The 18481-nt window shown below is 42.9% G+C and overlaps 1 protein-coding gene across 5 annotated transcripts in view; it reads left to right on the top strand.

Annotated features, from left to right (window-relative positions):
- The window catches only part of pleca (plectin a), a 150623-nt gene that overhangs the window by 56082 nt on the left and 76060 nt on the right, over positions 1 to 18481 (top strand). The window lies entirely within an intron of this gene.

The following is an 18481-nucleotide window of genomic DNA, read 5'->3' as shown; positions in this document are numbered from 1 at the left end:
GGCCTCTTGTAGCTTTAGGTTATTGGCAAAGGTGTTTCTGTGCCTTGGCGCTGGAAGAAAACTGAATGTTTTTGTTGCTCTGTCACTAGGTTATGGGGCCCTTGTTAAATTTGGATGCTACTTGAGTGCAAACATTAGCGTAACCTTGTGTGGTTTGTCATTTGCTTAGTAAAAGTTCAGTTGATGGATTAGAGCAGATATTGACTCACAATTCAAATGTGCTGAGTCATAACTCAATACCAGAGCCATCTGAACCTGTCAACTAGATGGCAAAAACGTGAATATAGGATTATCTACTTTCTTTAGTTTGATTCTCAGCCCAATTATTACACGTAATTATTAAGTCCACATAATTATTTGGACTTGTTTTATTTGTAAGTTGCAGATTTTGTTAATTTTATTTTATTTAAAAATATTTTTTTTTTAGTATTTCCAAATTCCAATACAGTGCAACTATGACTCTTATAACTTACTCTTCTACACGTTCTACACGTAGCGGAGAGCGGGGCACAACCTAATGCTTTTTGACTTTCTCAGTTTGTGTAAATCCACTTGGGGTTCAGAGTACTTATTGTTTCCCACATTAATTGCACACATGTCTAGTACAATTATGTGGTTTTTTTTTCATAAATACAGTGAATACTTTTTTCTTGATTTACCCCGAAAGAATGGAAGTGAAATGTGACAACATGCCCCATAGGTGGGGTACATTGTAACATGTGGTGGGGCACAATGTAACATGACCAAATGACAGCTTAAAATGTTACCTGATATAATCAAAAAATATATACATGACAAACTAAAATATTTTGTCAACAAAACACAATTATTAACTTTTTAAAATAAAATAATGGCATTTTTTAATCATTCAAAATATAAGCATTTTTGAGTTTGACTACAAACACATCGCTAAATACAGCTATACAGCATAATTCAAAACATAATAATAATTAATAATTTCTGAACATTAACTCTCAGACATTATTCCCCCTTTTCTCATGGTTTCTCAAAAGAATTCATAAAAGTATAGAATATAATGGCATATTTCTAATAGGGGCTCATTGTAACACAGTGTTACAACACACCCCATCTGCGCAACTGGGATGTTAAATAACAGATATAAGATTACAATAATATCGGATTTGTCTTATTTTATATAAACACAAAAAACAGAGATGAAAACTAAACTTAAGTTAGAAATTTACTTTTGCTATGGTTAAATACATGTTCAGTAATATCTTCCAGATATTTTTTAATTTTGCCGCTATTTTTTTCTCTAAATAATGTTGATATGGCAACTAGTAAATACACTAAGTTTCGTCATTCTGGCATGTGTGGAAAGGGTTAAAACATGCGTGTTACAACTAACCCCGCGTTAGGTTGTGCCCCGCGCTCCCCTATAACTTAACCACATTTTACTTATATTAGTAGTTCTTCTGCTGTTTAGAAATATTGTCGCCTACTCCCTCCATATAACCTCACTGTCACCGGCTGCATTTCTGGTGACTATATAGGCGTTGTTGACATGTACAGTGAAAACAAAAATGATTGACACCAGATATAATTTTTTACTAGTGGGTGCAGGACACTATAGTTAATTTATGTAAGTGAGGATAGCAAAATAAAGTTAACTCTGACATGTTATACCCAAAAATTCTTCATACAGTGGACTACCAGTAAAATGTATATAACAATTCGGGACCAAAATTATTCAGACACTTTGCCCTGACCATGTTTTGCTTAAGTGTTTTTTCTTTAATTGCTAAAGCAACCTTTTACATCACAGACTGAACAAAATTAAGCATTGCTTGGTAATTGGTTGACCTAAATTGGTGTTATCTAATTGTGTACTTAAATTTAACAGATGACAGCTGATTGGTTAATTGTAATCCATTATATGCCTTTCTATAAAAGTTCTTGTCATATTTTATTACCATTTTCTAAACTATAGCGAATAAACAGTAATAATGTGAGAAAATGTTGAAGGTGTCTGAATAAAATTTGGTTTGACTGTTAATGTTGACGAGTTAATATATTCATCTAGCCGATGTCAGAAAGTTAAGGGAGTACAGTATTACATTATTTACTATGAAAACATCAAACTACCCCTTTTCCAGTTATTATTATTTGTGGCTGCATAGTTCACATTCTTTTTCTTTATTTAGTTTCTCCTCCTACTTTTCTCTGTCTGAAAAGGTTATTCAGTCCAAAGCTGAGTAATTTGTGATCTAAAGGTGTCTATTCTGTTGAATCACTGATTGTAGCTCGAGCGTGTTTCAATGGAGCTGCTAAGCATAGAGCTGTTGTGACCAGAGTGAATGTTTTCCCAATTGTCAAAGCAGACAAAGGCTTCTCTCCCATCAAACACTCCAGAGAGTCTTAGTTAATATGCCTGACAGGCCTCTACCCTTACTTACCCACTTCATTGAGGGGTCACTTTCTGCTGGACACACTCTTGGCAGACTTAAAGCAGAGTTGGGTGTGATACCTGTCAGGAATATCAATGGCAGTGAAAGCTGCTGCCTGCTGGAGGGACTGCTTGTACTTTAGCTCAAAAGATTTTCATCATAGAAATAATGGCTTTAAGAGAATATTTATGGTTGATAGATACATATACTTACTGTACTGTGCAAAAGTCTTAGGCACGTTAGTATTTTCACCCACAAAATGGTTTTAAGCCAATTAGATCTCTTTCTGTAGTGTGGCAGTAGGACATATCAGTTTACCTTTCCAAACATTCCTTTTGCCATTAATTTTAATAATCCATTGAGGTTTTTGTATGCATAAGGAGTCGGACAACAGCCGGTCTGCTCCACACGGAGATCTGATCTCACCATCATCGAGTCCATCTGGGATTACATGAAGAAACAGAAAAACTGAGACAGACTAAATCCAGAAGAACTGCAGCAATTTCTCCAAGATGCTTGAAGATGCTTCAAGCGTGTGGAGCACACCGGCTGTATCAGACAAAAATCTCACTGGATTATTACAGTAGGCAGGGAAAGAACAGTATAAGTCTGAAATTGTTTTTGTCCAAATAAGCATACTGGCCCAATGTAGCACAATCAAAGTGAACTGTAAGATATTTGAAGTTAAAATAACCATGGGAGACATGGGAGATTTATTGAAGGCATTAGTAGGTATTGCTGTTTTCACTGTGTCCAGTGACCAGCCAAATGCTGCTGTTTCCCCCCTGATTTGCCTCAGATTAATACCGCACTGGATTCAGACCCAGATTCCATTTTAATGAGCTTTTGGCCTTTCTACCTTCTCTTTTGTTTCAGAAAAGCTTTTTATGTCTGTTAAATGGTTTTCTTTTACTACTGCACCATAGAGACAACATATCTGATGCAGGAATCTTGTTGAACCTGGAGTCAAATGATCTATTGCCAGTTATACAAAGAGTTAACAAGTTGAATTGATGTGCTTCAGGGAAAGAGTTTAGATGGTAAATGATGGCTTCTTCTAGGTCTATTCAGGGAAAGGCTGTGTAGACGATGGTATTTATATGTTGTGTTTGGCTGTCTGCCCATTTTCACCTTTTTTTACATGCATACAAGCATACAATAATGTTTTCATCAAAGCACTTTTACTTTAATCTGGCAGACACAATAATGTTTTCTTGTCTGGAAATAGATGCATTTTTGTAGTTGCATGTGTGTGATAATAGTTTCAGGATGTTGTCTGAGTGTGTGTGTGTGTGTGTGTGTGTGTGTGTGTGTGTGTGTGTGTGTGTGTGTGTGTGTGTGTGTGTGTGTGTGTGTGTGTGTGTGTGTGTGTGTACAGGCTATGCAAGGACAATCAGAACTGCCTGGCATTCAGGAATTTTCTTCATTTTCCCCACTATTTTTACTAGACAATGAACGCAGTGTATCTGCTCAAGCAGAATGTGCTGTTTTAGATGTTGCCTTTTCACTTTCCTATTTTATTGATTCACATTTGCATAACATTTAGTCCAGTATGTTAATGGATACCATAGTCTAGTATATGCACATTCCCTTTTGTTTCATCAGTTATCAAGAACATCTCAGCAGTCATCTTAGCCTTATATCAAAAGATCACAATCCTCAGATGAGGAGCTAAATGCTATAATTTGGTGCCTAATGGGCGTGGAATTTAATGTGGAAAGATCTGCTCCTGATCAGGCGGTGTAAATATTGATTTACTCTGTAGCTGGCCTTAGTCTGCAGCTTATTCTGCTTTAGAAAGGAGAAAAACCATAGAGTGTGCTTGTAGACTACACAGAAATCAGAGAAACTGGAGGCTGAAGTAAAGGAGTCACATCATTGTGTTGATGGAATTAATAATGACATCATCAGCCATTCCAGTCTATTCTATTCTCCGAGACCCCACCCAGCGGTGCCACATTTCAGGCACTGTGAAATTGAAAACATAAAACATGTTTAGTACCTTTTGATGTTTTAACACCAGATATGTGTGATTAGTACACAATGGCCAGAGTGAACGTTTCTAAGTATTCTGATGTCAAATATATTTAGCATTTAATAGAAAACTTTTTATGCGTTTTAACCGTTTATTTGCTCGACAACGCCGTTTCTCGGGGCCTAAAAACGATACTCGGTTACTTAACGTAACCTCGGTTCTCTCTAGAAGAGGGAACGAGTATTGCGTAAGTTCCTTACGCTACGGGAAAGTATTCTTTCTTCGAGATTTCTGAAAGACCCAAAATTATCCTTAATTTTGTAACATTGTCAACGCAGTGCGGCAGCCTGGCAGACCATAGCAGGCTATTCCAGCGTGCTATTGGCTGCTCTGCTGGCAACTGCAGCAGCCTATCGGTGAGCCCGCGTGACGTGGCGACCAATGAGCCTGGCTTCATTTGCCTACAGGTGGGGCGTGGCCACGTGTATATAAGCAGGGCTCACGGGCTGCATATTCGGTTTTCGTAGTTCTGAAGCGTAAAAGCCCGCGGGGCGCACGGCAAGGAACGCAATACTCGTTCCCTCTTCTAGAGAGAACCGAGGTTACGTTAAGTAACCGAGTATCGTTCTCTTACGAGAGGTTCTCTCGTATTGCGTAAGTTCCTTACGCTACGGGAACATATTGTCAACGCCGTGCGCGCCTCGCATACAGCATATGTATCCCAGGGAACCGGGGAAAAAACACTGCTCGGGCAGGGTGGCCGGTAAAGGAAACGGGCCACCACATATACGGACACTTCATTTGAACTGACGGGTGGTTACAACAGGTGGTTACAACACCCTGTCCCATGAATGAGGGAACGGCACCTGCCGGTCTCCTTCAAATTCACCACACCTTGTCTCATGAATGAGGGAACGGCAACGCCGGTCGCCTTCAAATTCACAATATCTTGTTATATGAGTGAGGTAACGGCACCGCCGGTCACCTTCAAACTCACAACAGCTCGTCTCGTAAATGAGGGAACGGCACCGCCGGTCTCCTTCAAATTCACATGAGCCTAGTACCGAACTTACTACCAGTATGTGAGCTATGTCTGCGCAGAATCACTGGGCAGAACCAACAGCCCTATTGAACTGATAACACTTTCGCCTGTAAGGCAGGAACTTCCAGATTGTAAAATCTCACGAACGTAGACGGGGAGGCCCAGCCTGCCGCCATACAGATATCGTGGATGGAAATCCCTCTGGCCCAAGCCCACGAAGAGGCCATGCCTCTGGTGGAGTGTGCTCTGACACCTAGCGGGCACTGCAGATGTTTGGAAGCGTATGCAGTTGCAATCGCGTCCACTATCCACCTGGACAGGGTCTGTTTCGAGGAGGCGAGACCTTTAGCGCGCCCTCCAAACGAAACAAATAGCTGCTCAGAACGCCTGAAGGCGGCGGAGCGTGTGACATAAACCCTCAATGCCCTGACAGGGCAGAGGATATTGCCACCGTCCCCCTCGTCGGATGCTGGCAGAGCCGAGAGGGAGATAATCTGCGCCCTGAAGGGAGTGCCGATCGCTTTGGGGACATAACCATGCCTCGGTCTGAGAATGACCTTAGAGTCATTAGGACCGAACTCCATACACGTCGGGCTCACTGAGAGCGCGTGTAGATCCCCCACGCGTTTCACTGAAGCCAGAGCTATCAGGAACGCGGTTTTTAGCGAAAGGAACCTTGGTTCCACAGTCTCGAGCGGTTCAAAGGGATGAGCCTTCAGGGCCTCTAGGACCAAGGCCAGATCCCATATAGGAACCAAAGGGGGCCGCGGGGGATTCATCCGTCTGGCTCCTCTGAGGAAACGGATGATGAGCTCGTTCCTTCCTAGCGTGCTACCTAGCGTCGTCTGAGCGAACGCTGCTATAGCCGCCACATACACTTTGAGCGTGGAAGGGGACCTGCCCAGTTCCAAAAGCTCTTGGAGGAAGGAGAGCACCCGCTGGACCCCACATTGCTGTGGGTCCAATCCCTTGGAAACACACCACTCAGTGAACACCGACCACTTAGAACTATATAACCGCCTCGTCGAGGGGGCTCTAGAGTGTGAAATCGTGTTCATAACCCCTTCGGGCAGGTCAACGGGTATCCGTTGGTCACCCATACATGCAGAGACCATCGCTCTGGATGGGGATGCCAAACTGACCCTCCTGCTTGAGAGAGGAGGTCTGCTCTCAGCGGAACTGGCCAGGGGGGTGAGTGCGACAGCTTCACCAGCTCTGGGTACCAAATCTGGTTCTCCCAGCGCGGCGCTATAAGGAGCACCGGGCGGCGCGTCTCCCTGATTTTCGCTATGACCTGGGGCAATAGGGAAATCGGCGGGAAAGCATACAGCGGGAGGCTGGGCCAAGGTTGGGACAGCGCATCCTCGCTTTTGGACAGAAACGTCGGGCAGCGGGCGTTCTCTTTTGTTGCAAAGAGGACGAGCTCCGCTCTGCCGAATAGGCGCCATACCAGCTGGACTGTCTGGGGGTGCAGGGACCATTCTCCTGAGAGAATGAGGCCCCTGGACAGCTTGTCCGGGCCCACATTGAGGTGGCCCGGTACGTGCGCAGCTCTCAGCGAGCGCAGCGAGCTGTCTGCCCACACGAGCAGGCGTTCTGTCAGATTGCCCAGACACCTGGACCTGACACCGCCCTGCCGGTTCACGTAGGACACCACTGTGGTATTGTCCGACCGGACCAACACGTGGTGTCCTCGTATAAGCGGGAGAAACTGCTTGAGCGCGTTCTCTACCGCTATCATCTCCAAACAGTTTATGTGTAGGAGTTTTTCCTCGCTCGACCAGAGGCCCGAGGCTGATCTGCCCTCGAAAACGGCGCCCCAACCCGTGGTGGAGGCGTCCGTCGAGATGACCTTGCGGTGTGAGATGGCTCCCATCGTCACTCCCCTCTGGTACCAGTCGGCTACTAACCAGGGCTCTAGGCTGAAACACAGCTCTGAGTCACTCTGATCCTGAAACCTCCGGACGCCCAGGCTCTGTGAGGCACTCGGGCGTTTAACCAGCATTGCAGCGGGCGCATGCGCATTAAGCCCAGCTGGAGCACAGCTGCAGCTGAGGCCATACGTCCCAGCATCCTCTGAAAGAGCTTGAGAGGTGCGATTTTGCCCGGCCGGAAGTACTCAGCCATGCGCTGAACTTGGCGCGCGCGCGTTGGGGTGACAGGCGGGCTGACATTGCCACAGTGTCCAGATTCAAACCCAGAAATGAGGTTGATTGCGTGGGCACTAATGAGCTCTTGGTCCAATTGACCGTGAGCCCCAGGCTGTCCGGATGGCTGAGCAGCATTGCCCTGTGGGCGAGGAGCTCGGCCTCTGACTGCGCCAGGATGAGCCAATCGTCCAGATAGTTCAACACTCGCATCCCTCGACTTCTCAGAGGAGCGAGGGCCGCGTCCATGCACTTCGTAAATGTACGGGGTGCTAGTGACAGGCCGAACGGAAGGACGGTGTATTGATAAGCCTGGCCGTCGAAGGCGAATCGTAAGAATGGCCTGTGACGTGGCGTTATCTTGATTTGAAAATATGCATCTTTCAAATCTAGGGAGATTAGCCAGTCTCTCGGGCGAGTATGCGCGAGGATCTGCTTGGTCGTGAGCATCTTGAACGATCTTCTCATAAGAGCTTTGTTCAGACGCCTCAGATCCAGAATCGGTCTGAGCGACCCATCCCTTTTTGGCACGAGAAAAAACCGGCTGTAAAAGCCTGACTCGCTCATAGAATGGGGAACCGGTTCTATAGCCCCTTTGCACAGCAGCGTGGCTATTTCTGCTCGAAGTAGATGTGCTACTTCCTCGCTCACTCTCGTCTCTGTACGCGCACAGAAGCGCGGAGGGTGGCGAGCGAACTGCAGAGTGTAGCCGTGCTTCACTGTTTTCAGCACCCATTCTGATACACCTGGAATGGCTTCCCACGCTCTCGCGTGTGCCACACGGGATAGAACGGCCTCCGGGCTCAAAACGCCGCGCTTCGCGGGTTTGACGGCCTGTATAGGAGGGGCGGGCGCCGTGCGCGCGCTCTCTGTGCTGTGGGCCAGCCGATCGCTCTCGATGGCTGGCCGCCTTACACACTGTATCTCTGCCGCTTCGAGCGGGGAGTGGCTTGTGTGTGGCCCTACACTCGTCGTTCCGGCCACCTTGGGCGGAGAACAAATGGTGTGTGGCGCGGCGCATGGCGCCGGGGGCAGAATGTTCGCGAAAATGTGTGAGCGCGTTTGAGCGGGCACAACTCTTAAGCGTGGAACATGACCGGTTAAGAGTGGCTGTGTGACAGCGCGTGTGGTGATTAGGCGTGGGCGCAAATAAGCGGACACGTGACCTAACTCTAGCACTCGAGCGGCCGGTGGCCGCTTTATGTGAGTGAGAGACACGGGATTTGTGGTGCTTGGGTGCAGGGGTGAACACAAAAGTGGGCACGTTTACTGCATTTGAAAACACATACGGCGTGAGCCGTGCAACCAGAAATAAAAGCAACTTCGTGATTTCTCTGGTTCGTCGTAAAACGGCGGTTGTAGACAGGCGAGAGGGCAGTTTTGCCGGCTCGTTGGCTGCGTGAGAGCCATCTGCAGCAGCCACAGGAGTGGGGGCTGACAGGAAGAAGAGTTTTGACGGTGGTCCGGCCACGGCGGGACTTAACCGTCACTTCCCCCTTCTGCCAGGAGGACTTTGGAGGGGCTTCAGTTGGAAACAGGCGAGAGGGCGAGTCCGCCGGCTCGTAGGCTGCGTGGAAAACATCTGCAGTAGCCACAGGAGTGGGGACTGACAGGAAAACAGAGTTTTAACGGTGGTCCGGCCGCAGCGGGACTTAACCGTCTATTCTCTCCTTATGTATAGACGCCCAAAAATACTCGAGCGCCACGTGGTGCAAGTTAGCTTTCTGTATGTAAGAAAAGCTGGCCGCGAGCCCGGGGAAGCGGACAGTAAACATTTTTAACTGCCGCGAGAGCTGGGCTCGAACTCGGGTCTCCGGCGTTTCAGCCGCTGATTTTGCCACTGTGCTACCGGGAGGGACACAATAGCGTTCAGTTAGCGCGAGCATACGGCAGTACGTCCTCGTGCTTGTTGGCAGTCGTGCGTGCATAAAAGACAGGCTCGTTACTGCAATAGTAATATTTCCAGCCGCCTGAACTGGAGAGGGGGCTGAGAAATGCTAGAGAAGGGCGGTTCGTCCGGCCACAGCGGGACGAAAACACCCTCTGTTAATTTTCCGGTGAGTGCGGCGCGCACGCGCGCGCTGAACATGCTCGTGACCGTGCGCACTCTCATTCCTTGTGAACGGCGCAATCTGCGCGGTCCAACAGGGGGGAGTGCGGGTTCATTGGAGAGCATATGTCAGCGTCATGTCTCATGACGGCGTTTGTTCGCTGGCGTGCGTGTCTTAACAGGCTCGTGTACAGCAAAATGAACAATTCCAGTCGCCTGAACTCATGAGGGGACTGAGAAATGTGCGCGAGGGTGGAACAGCTCTCTTGTAACGTAAAGAGAGCTGCAGGACCGTCCGTTTCTGCCATCCCTTGTATGTAAGCGGCGCATTAGCGCGGCATGAACAGAGGGGGGAGGAGGCTCGCTCCGAGACCGTTCATTTCTACCATCCCTTGCAAGCGGCGCGGTGGCGCGGCTTGAACAGAGGGGGAAGAGGCTCGCTCCGAGACCGTTCATTTCTACCATCCCTTGCAAGCGGCGCGGTGGCGCGGCTTGAACAGAGGGGGAGGAGGCTCGCTCCGAGACCGTTCATTTCTACCATCCCTCGCAAGCGGCGCGGTGGCGCGGCTTGAACAGAGGGGGAGGAGGCTCGCTCCGAAACCGTTCATTCCAACCATCCCTTATAAGCGGCGCGGTGGCGCGGCTTGAACAGAGGGGGGGAACAGCGGAGTGATGTCATCATAAAACTGCTCGAGTCGAGCCCGCAGGGTCGACATAGAGAGTTCCTCGCACTCTGGGCAATCGCCCGCGAGGAGTGCGGCGGCGGCCTGGTCACGGCCCAGACAGAGAGCGCAGACACATGGCGGTCTCTGGTGCTGAGCTGCACGTGGCACGAGCCGCAGGTGGAACGAGGCGTTTTGATAAAAACGCTCGTGCTCTTTTATGAAACGTGTGACGCAACGGCGAGAACACGTGCAATGAAAGGATATAATGCTGCCGGATAGCAGAGCAGGCACGGATGGCTGAAGGTGGCGCGATGCTGCCGGCTTCTTCAGGCGCTGTCCTCTGCTTGCTCGTCTGCACGATCACGGCGGCGGGTTCCAGATCCAGCGATGCGAAGGGCTTCGCTGAAGAAAAGAAAATCGAATATGCAGCCCGTGAGCCCTGCTTATATACACGTGGCCACGCCCCACCTGTAGGCAAATGAAGCCAGGTGGGCGCGAAGCGCCCTCATTGGTCGCCACGTCACGCGGGCTCACCGATAGGCTGCTGCAGTTGCCAGCAGAGCAGCCAATAGCACGCTGGAATAGCCTGCTATGGTCTGCCAGGCTGCCGCACTGCGTTGACAATGTTACAAAATTAAGGATAATTTTGGGTTTTTCAGAAATCTCGAAGAAAGAATACTTTCCCGTAGCGTAAGGAACTTACGCAATACGAGAGAACCTCTCGTAAGAGAACACAAAATTTTGAAAATGGGTTTCAAAGTGCAAGTTTTTGAAAACTATACCGTTATCGTCTCCGTGTAAACTACAAAAAAGCTCATTTGTGAAAACTGACGTCATGCACATGCCTATTACGTGTTCAGTCTATATGGCATGCACGAGTACTTGACAACCAAAACAACAAAGTGACATCGTCGCCAACTACTGGCCTGGTTGTATTAAGGTGTTTTGTAGGCTGTAAAGGGATGAAAAAGTTTTTAGCCCTTTTTGCTGATCCATGAACTGGGGTTCGTTTTGACAACATTGACGTCTGTGCGTAAAACCTTTTTAAAAACGCAAAGGAAAAATTGTACATTGTTTGTTGTATAGACATACCCTTAATCATGTTACATTCACTTTTTTTCTGGTGATTCACCTGTTTAATGCAGGAAAATGATGCTTTTCAATGCAAATTATGCTTGAGATTTTTATTGAAGGAATTGTTCACCCAAAAATGAAAATTCACCTTGTTCCAAACCCAAATTACTTATTTTTTTCTGTGAAACAACCTGTTTGAATGGTAAATCCCAACTTAAATTTTAGTCTGTTCATCAGACATAGCTATCAGAACTAACTTCAGAATGCTTCAAAGGTATTGATCTTATTGGTTTATTTAAAGGAATTCATTTTAAGGATTTTAATTTTAAGGATTAAAAGGGATTTAAGGAAATAAAGAAAAAGAAATAAGAACAGTAAAAGTCAGTTCTATTGTAGTTATGAAGTACTGTAAACTACTTGCAAATAATATTTAAAATATTTAAATATTATCAAATATTTAAATATTTATGTAAAGATGCTGTTTCTTGTCACGTCAAATTCAGTTATGATTTACATAAATAATGTCATATTTTCAATTCAAAATGGTGAAATTTCATAAACAATGTCAAGTAATTTGCATCACTTGATATTACTGTTGGTTGCTGAATGTTTTTATTGTAAAACAGTTGTCAAATATGAAATGTTTAGCTAGTTACATCTTACGACGCACTCTTTCACTGCTATAACTAAAGTGTCGCGTTGGAATGCGCACTAACAGCCCCGCCTTCTTTTACGCCTAAATAAATGTCGTTGTTGAATCAAATCTTTTTTTGCACTCCACTTGTACCAAATTATTGCGCCTTTAATTCTTCCTCTAATTCATCAAATTTCTCCTTTTAACCCTAGCCAGTTACAATAAAACTACACTGTTACTGATGAAAAGGAGTGTTTGGAGAGGAAACCTCGTGTTGGAGGCCTTTGTCAGCATTCTCCTCAGTATTAAAGTGTTTTGTAGGGCTGTAAACGATGATTTTGCTGATCCTGGTCCATATAGTCCAAAGACAAGCTATATTGGCAGCTTGCTTCAGAAGTTGTTTTCAATTAAGATAACTGCAATTACAAAATCAGTGTGATCTCACGCCTGCAGTGTCCAGTAGGTGGTGCTCTCACAAAGATAATAACATGGAGCTCATTGCTCCTACATCCAATGCACACTACTAGGGTGCAGCTGTGGCCCAGTAGGATGTTTATTGTGTCTAATTGAGGGTTAATGTTGTAAAGTGAACTACCATCCTGCAAGGGAACCTTTCGTGCCATGTCTGCTGTTTCCTGAGCTTTATTTTCTTTTGTTTCGGCTACATTCTCTTCCTTGCCTGTTTTTAATAGCTAGCACATTGGAGGAGTCAGGTCCTGTCTGATGTATTTAACAACTTTTCCCATAAAAACAGACGTCAGTTAATACGTCAGCACTCAAGCTAACACTTATAACAACTATTTTGAGGGTGGGGAGCATTTAGCCTCTGAGGCTGTAAATGTGTAAACCATGAATGTTGCTAATGTTTTTTTCTTTTTCTTGTTTTTCAGGTAAGTTGCTGTTTCTCTTCGAGCTGTAGGTGTGGGAAACTTATCTGTGTCTGGTAAGGAAGGGAATGTTTAACAGGAGCCAAGACATTTGACAAGAAGACGTTTGGCATCAAACATCAAACATCTGCTTATCTGGTATGATGTTGGTTCAGCCCTCTCAGTATTATGAGAAAAAGACTTTTAACGTTTTAAAGTCTCATGACTTAAAAACATTACTGAATAAAAACCGCCAGATAGTACCATGGTATTCTTTGAAGTACCTTGGAGTACATTTTTTTGAAGGCCTGGAGTGGACGATTATTCTAAAAAAAAAAAAGAAAAAAAAAAGAACGTAAAAATATACACTACCATTGAAAAGTTGGTCTGTAAGAATTTTTTATTTTTATGCTCACAAAGGCTGCAGTTCTTAGATTTTTAAAAAATGCAGTAAACGTTGCAATATTGTGACATGTTATTGCAATTCTAAAATAACACTATTTCTATTTAAATATATATTTTTAAATGTAATTTATTCCTGTGATGGCAAAGCTGAATTATCAGCAGTCATTACTCCAGTCTTTAGTGTCACATGATCCTTCGGAAATCATTCTGATTTGCTGATTTGGGGCTCAAGAAATATTTATTTTTATTATAATTATGCTTCTTCATATTTTTGTGGAAATAGTTTTTTTTTTCAGGATTCTGAAAAGTAGAAAGTTCAAAATAACAGCATTTATTTGAAATATAATTATTTCTGTCACTTTTAAACAAATTTACTATAATCCGTAATTGCGTAATCCTTGCTGAATAAAAGTATCATTTTCTTAAAAACTTTTTTTTATAAAAAATGTACTGACGGCAAACTTTTGAATGGTATTGTACCATGAAAACGTATGACTGAATATGAAAATAAACAAAATAAATCACGTTTAGACGACCAATAAGTCTGTCTGAAGCCTGCCTTCCATAAACATAAAATGAAAATAAGTAAACATCTCCTTCAGAAACGTCTCCTGTGGCGCCTTTGCACTTCGTCTGTAAATGTTAGGCTTCTCTTGGACATATGCTTTTAATTCTTCATCATTTTGTTATATAACTGACATTCAGCTCAATTGGCGGTTCAATTACTAAGCCGAGGGCTCTGTGACAGTGCCAAGTCTGGTCTGGAAGGTAGCGTGGTACCACATAATAGTTCAGAGAAGTCTTCATGGGACTGAGTGGCTGAGGACCTCGCCGCATTGGGGGAGTCCAGGATCTGACTCAGCCAGAATCCTATTTGTGAACCAACAAGCATCATTTTAATATGCACATGCATTTGTCCTATCTCTCGATGATTATAAAGCGTTTTGTGTGTTGTGAGTGTACAGTGAAGCCACAAATGTCATATAAATTGCATTTCTGATTGGCAGAACAGCACATTGCATGTTCGCACGTGGTTTTACAGGTTGCTGTGACATCTGATCAGGTTTGAGTTTTAGTTTATTTGATATAAAAAGTAGCAATATAACCGCATTATAACTTCTTTGACAAGGATTGCGCAATAAAGTTGCTTTGATCGCATGATGCCAAGTTTCCTGTTTTCCAGGGTGTTATGGTGGTAAAGTTTAGGGAAGTAAATTGGCATTTTGGTGATGCATTTCCCCAAAAACCACACCCAAGTTACCAAATGGTCTGTGCATTATTAATGTTCCGTGAGTCCTGTTACTGCCAGAGGGCACATATTGTGCTTCTATATGGATTTTGCATCATTTCATTCAGAGTTACTTGAAGTTTCTGGTATCAGGGGTATCGGATTTTCTTAGAGATATCTCTAAGGCTCCAGCATGAGTAATGTGGTAATGTAATACAGTTATCCACATTGGCGTGGCACCTGTAATGCTGTTGAGCTGCTGACTGAACTTTCCCCTCGTTCATATCAAGGATGAAGTTTCCATGTACCGCAAACCGTTTAAGCTCCAGAAATTAACTGCAGTACTTGACTAGAATACTGGTCCTAAATCAGAGGTGCAAACTAGATTAGAAGTCATTGGTTCAAGAAACATTGTTTTTACAATCACATTTGTACATTTTCTGAGGAAAATATAAGAGAAAAATGTAGGCCTGAGGAAAACTTAGTGTTGTGGGTGGTTGCTAGGGCATTGTTTGATGGTTGCTTGGGGGTTTCTTACTGGGCAGACAAACACATCCCCAAGTCCTCTGATATTAAGTCTATCTATGGGATTCTTTGGAATGTTTTATGGTTTGCTAGGCAAAAATCGTAAGTTTGATCTTTTGAAAAGTTAAATACCTCTTGTCAGTAACTGTATGATTTGAGATATCGTTCATGTCTGGTGCAGGACGAATTGCACAGTTGAATAGTTAAGTATAGGGGTTTGTACAAATAAAATTGTTAGTTTTGTCTGTGCCAGAATAAGATCAGAATTGATGTACTACCAGTGCTGAAAAGGCTTATGTTCAGTAATATGATAAATTATATATTAAATGCTATGACTCAGCAATGTCACTATAAATTCAATAATATTTCAATTAGATGCAAAAAATGCAATCAATTTTTGCAATCAAAATAATTTTTTCCAAACCATAAATGACTCCATTAGCTTATAATAGGATCATTTTCCTAATAAATAAGCTTTGAAGCTGGCATTATTTAGATCCAGCAAACATTATTCAGTGTTTTCTATTCTGTTGTGAAAAATAAATATACTAAAATGTATTTGAAATACATTTATTTTATTCTAAGTACACTACAAATACATTAACATATTTATGTACTCAATATAAATACAATTGTACTTTTGGTATACTAAATTAGTTTGGTATACTTAGAGTCTGCTAAATTGGAACAACTCATTTTGTTCTTAAAGGGATAGTCACCCAAAAATTTAAATTAGCCCATGATTTACTCACCCTCAAGCCATCCTATAGGTGTATATGACACTCTTTTTTCAGACAAATACAATCAGAGTTATATTAAAACATTTATTTATAATGGCAGTGAATGGGAGCCCAAAATGTTAAGCCCAAAAAAGTGCATCACTCCATTATAAAAGTAATCCATACGGCACCGGGGGGTTAATAAAGGCCTTCTGAAGCGCAACTGACTTTGTGTATGTGTATGACGTCGGATGTAGCATAAGCGTTTTGAACGGTGCAAGGTGTTACACTTTCTTCGTAAGTTGAATACGGAAGGCGGTCCATCGGAAGCTAGATATTTTACTTTAGAAAGTTTTAAATATGGATATTTTTCTTACAAAAACCCATCGATTGGCTTCAGAAGACCTTTATTAACCATGAGGGTTATTCATCTGAAAGAAGAATGTCATATACACCTAGGATGGCTTGAGAGTGAGTAAATCATGGTGTAATTTTAATTTTTGGGTGAACAATCCCTTTATTGCACTTGAGTTATCCTGAAGCAGTGCTGAGGTCCAACTAAAGATATTCTAAAGTATATTTGACTGTGCTAAATATCTTGCATTTAAAGACTGATATTATACAGTGATCATACTATCTTTACTAATAGTGATATTAAACACATTTTAGGCTTAATATTAAGAAATGTGCATTTTGCAATGAAATAAAGTTGAATTAACTTATTTATCAGTAAGTCTCAAACAGTATGTCAGTAAATATGTTAATAGATGTGTAGTATAGTTATATATATATATAAACATCCCACTAGGGTTGTATTTAGATTAACTTGAAACAAGAAGCATTCCAGGAAAAGGTCTAGCTTTTTTTTTTTTTTTTCTTCTTTGTTTTTTCAGTGTTGCTAGTCACCATGCCACATTTGGCCATGACTGCTGTTTTGGACACCTTCAGCCATTACTCATTGTCCGTATGGGTCATTTTAGGTTGCTGTGGCAACACTGGATCGTTATGGACCACACCCAGCAGGCGCTCAGAGTGCTGACTCACTCGCTCACATTCGAGGCCAAATAGCGCCCATCTCATGAGGGTATTGGGCTGATTAGTCATTCGCTGTACCTTCCTGCATCCTCTCCCGTTGCCATGGATCTCTTCCTGCCCCTGCTTAGATTATATTAGGTTCCCCTCTCTGACATAACAGTCTTCTAGATAAGTTAATTTTGAGCTAATGGGCTGCTGTTTAGCTGGAAGCCTCAGTAGTTCAGACTGAAACTAATTTTAACAGGTTTAATTAACCCATAAGGTATGAGAAGCTGTGCTATATTGTGAAAGGAGTTATAAATGTTGTTGTTAGACACCAGAGTATGCTTTCAGAAAAGAATTACAGTAAGAATGCCTTTTAATTTCCCAAGCAAACATGATTCAGACAATATGAATTTGAAGTAAAAAAAAAGAAAGAAAAGCAAAGTCAAGACAAAACCTTGTTTGAATGTTTTGAAAAACATTTCATATGCTTTTTTTTTAATTTGACAGATAGAAAGACAGATTATATTTTAAACAAGTGTTCTTTAACCAAGATGAAAGAACACTTTAAGGTATAGTTCACCCAAAAACTTTGTCATAATTTACTCACCCCCAATTTTTACCCATATGAGTTTCTTTCTTCTGTTGAACACAAAAGAAGATATTTTGAAGAATGTTGGTAAGCAGTTGACAGTTGACGGTAGCCATTGACTCAGTAGTATTTTTTTCCTACTATGAAAGTCAATGGCAACCGTCAACTATCTGGTTACCAACATTCTACAAAATATCTTCTTTTGTGTTCAAACAACTTGAGGGTGAGTAAATAATGACAGTTTTTAGGTAAACTGTCCATTTAATTACCCATACGCATTGCAAGTACTGAATTTAGAATGTTGCTATGCCACATGTTTTGTGTCATAGCTGTTACTATTTCATGGATATAATATGGTTGCATTGCTTTGGGATGCAAGACATGTTGGGAAACACGCATAACTGTTCTGATCTATAATTGGATAATTGGGGTGTATAAAGTAGCATATAATTGATTTATGAAATTTGTGTTGCGTAAGTAAGAGTTCGATACAAAATATGTAGACTGCATCTGAGAACTCCCAAAAGCATAAATCAGTTGCTCAATGTGTTTAGTGTCTGAAAATATAGACTTCATTTCAAAGAGAGTTTCCTTGTCCCTTCAGATTGTGCGCCTTCTTGCACAATGTTTGCTATGTCCATGGTTACGATGTGTGTTAATATATACGCATATTTATATTTATATTTTGCAGTTTACACTGTAGTATGTTACAACAAAAATTAGATACAAATGTGTGTTTCTGTGTGTTCACATACCCATTGTCCTATTTTTGAGCTCTTTCGCACTGCCCCATAATGTCAGAGTGCAGGGGTGTGTTGAATGGTTTGGAGAGCAACCATGTGCAATAAATTCCACCCCATAAACTAAGCGTTGGAATGCGTGAGAAGCGCCAGTTGCGAAGGGAAACTGGAGTTTTAGGAACACTTTATCTGCCAGAGGCTTTCAATGAGCTCCTTTCATACAGTTTGTTTTATGAACTGTCCTCTTCAATGCTCTTTGTGTTTGATAGTAACTAGGAAAGCTACTGTCTGAGAGATACTCAAATTAGTGTGAGGTCTAAAATGAAAGGCAGCATCTCTCAGTGAATATGAATATAAGTGTGCACAGCGGCATACTGCTCATTGCTATAAATGC

Source organism: Gobio gobio (genome assembly GCF_949357685.1).
Source record: "Gobio gobio genome assembly, chromosome: 11".
Classification (NCBI taxonomy): domain Eukaryota; kingdom Metazoa; phylum Chordata; class Actinopteri; order Cypriniformes; family Gobionidae; genus Gobio; species Gobio gobio.
This window is presented reverse-complemented; position numbering and strand designations above follow the sequence as displayed.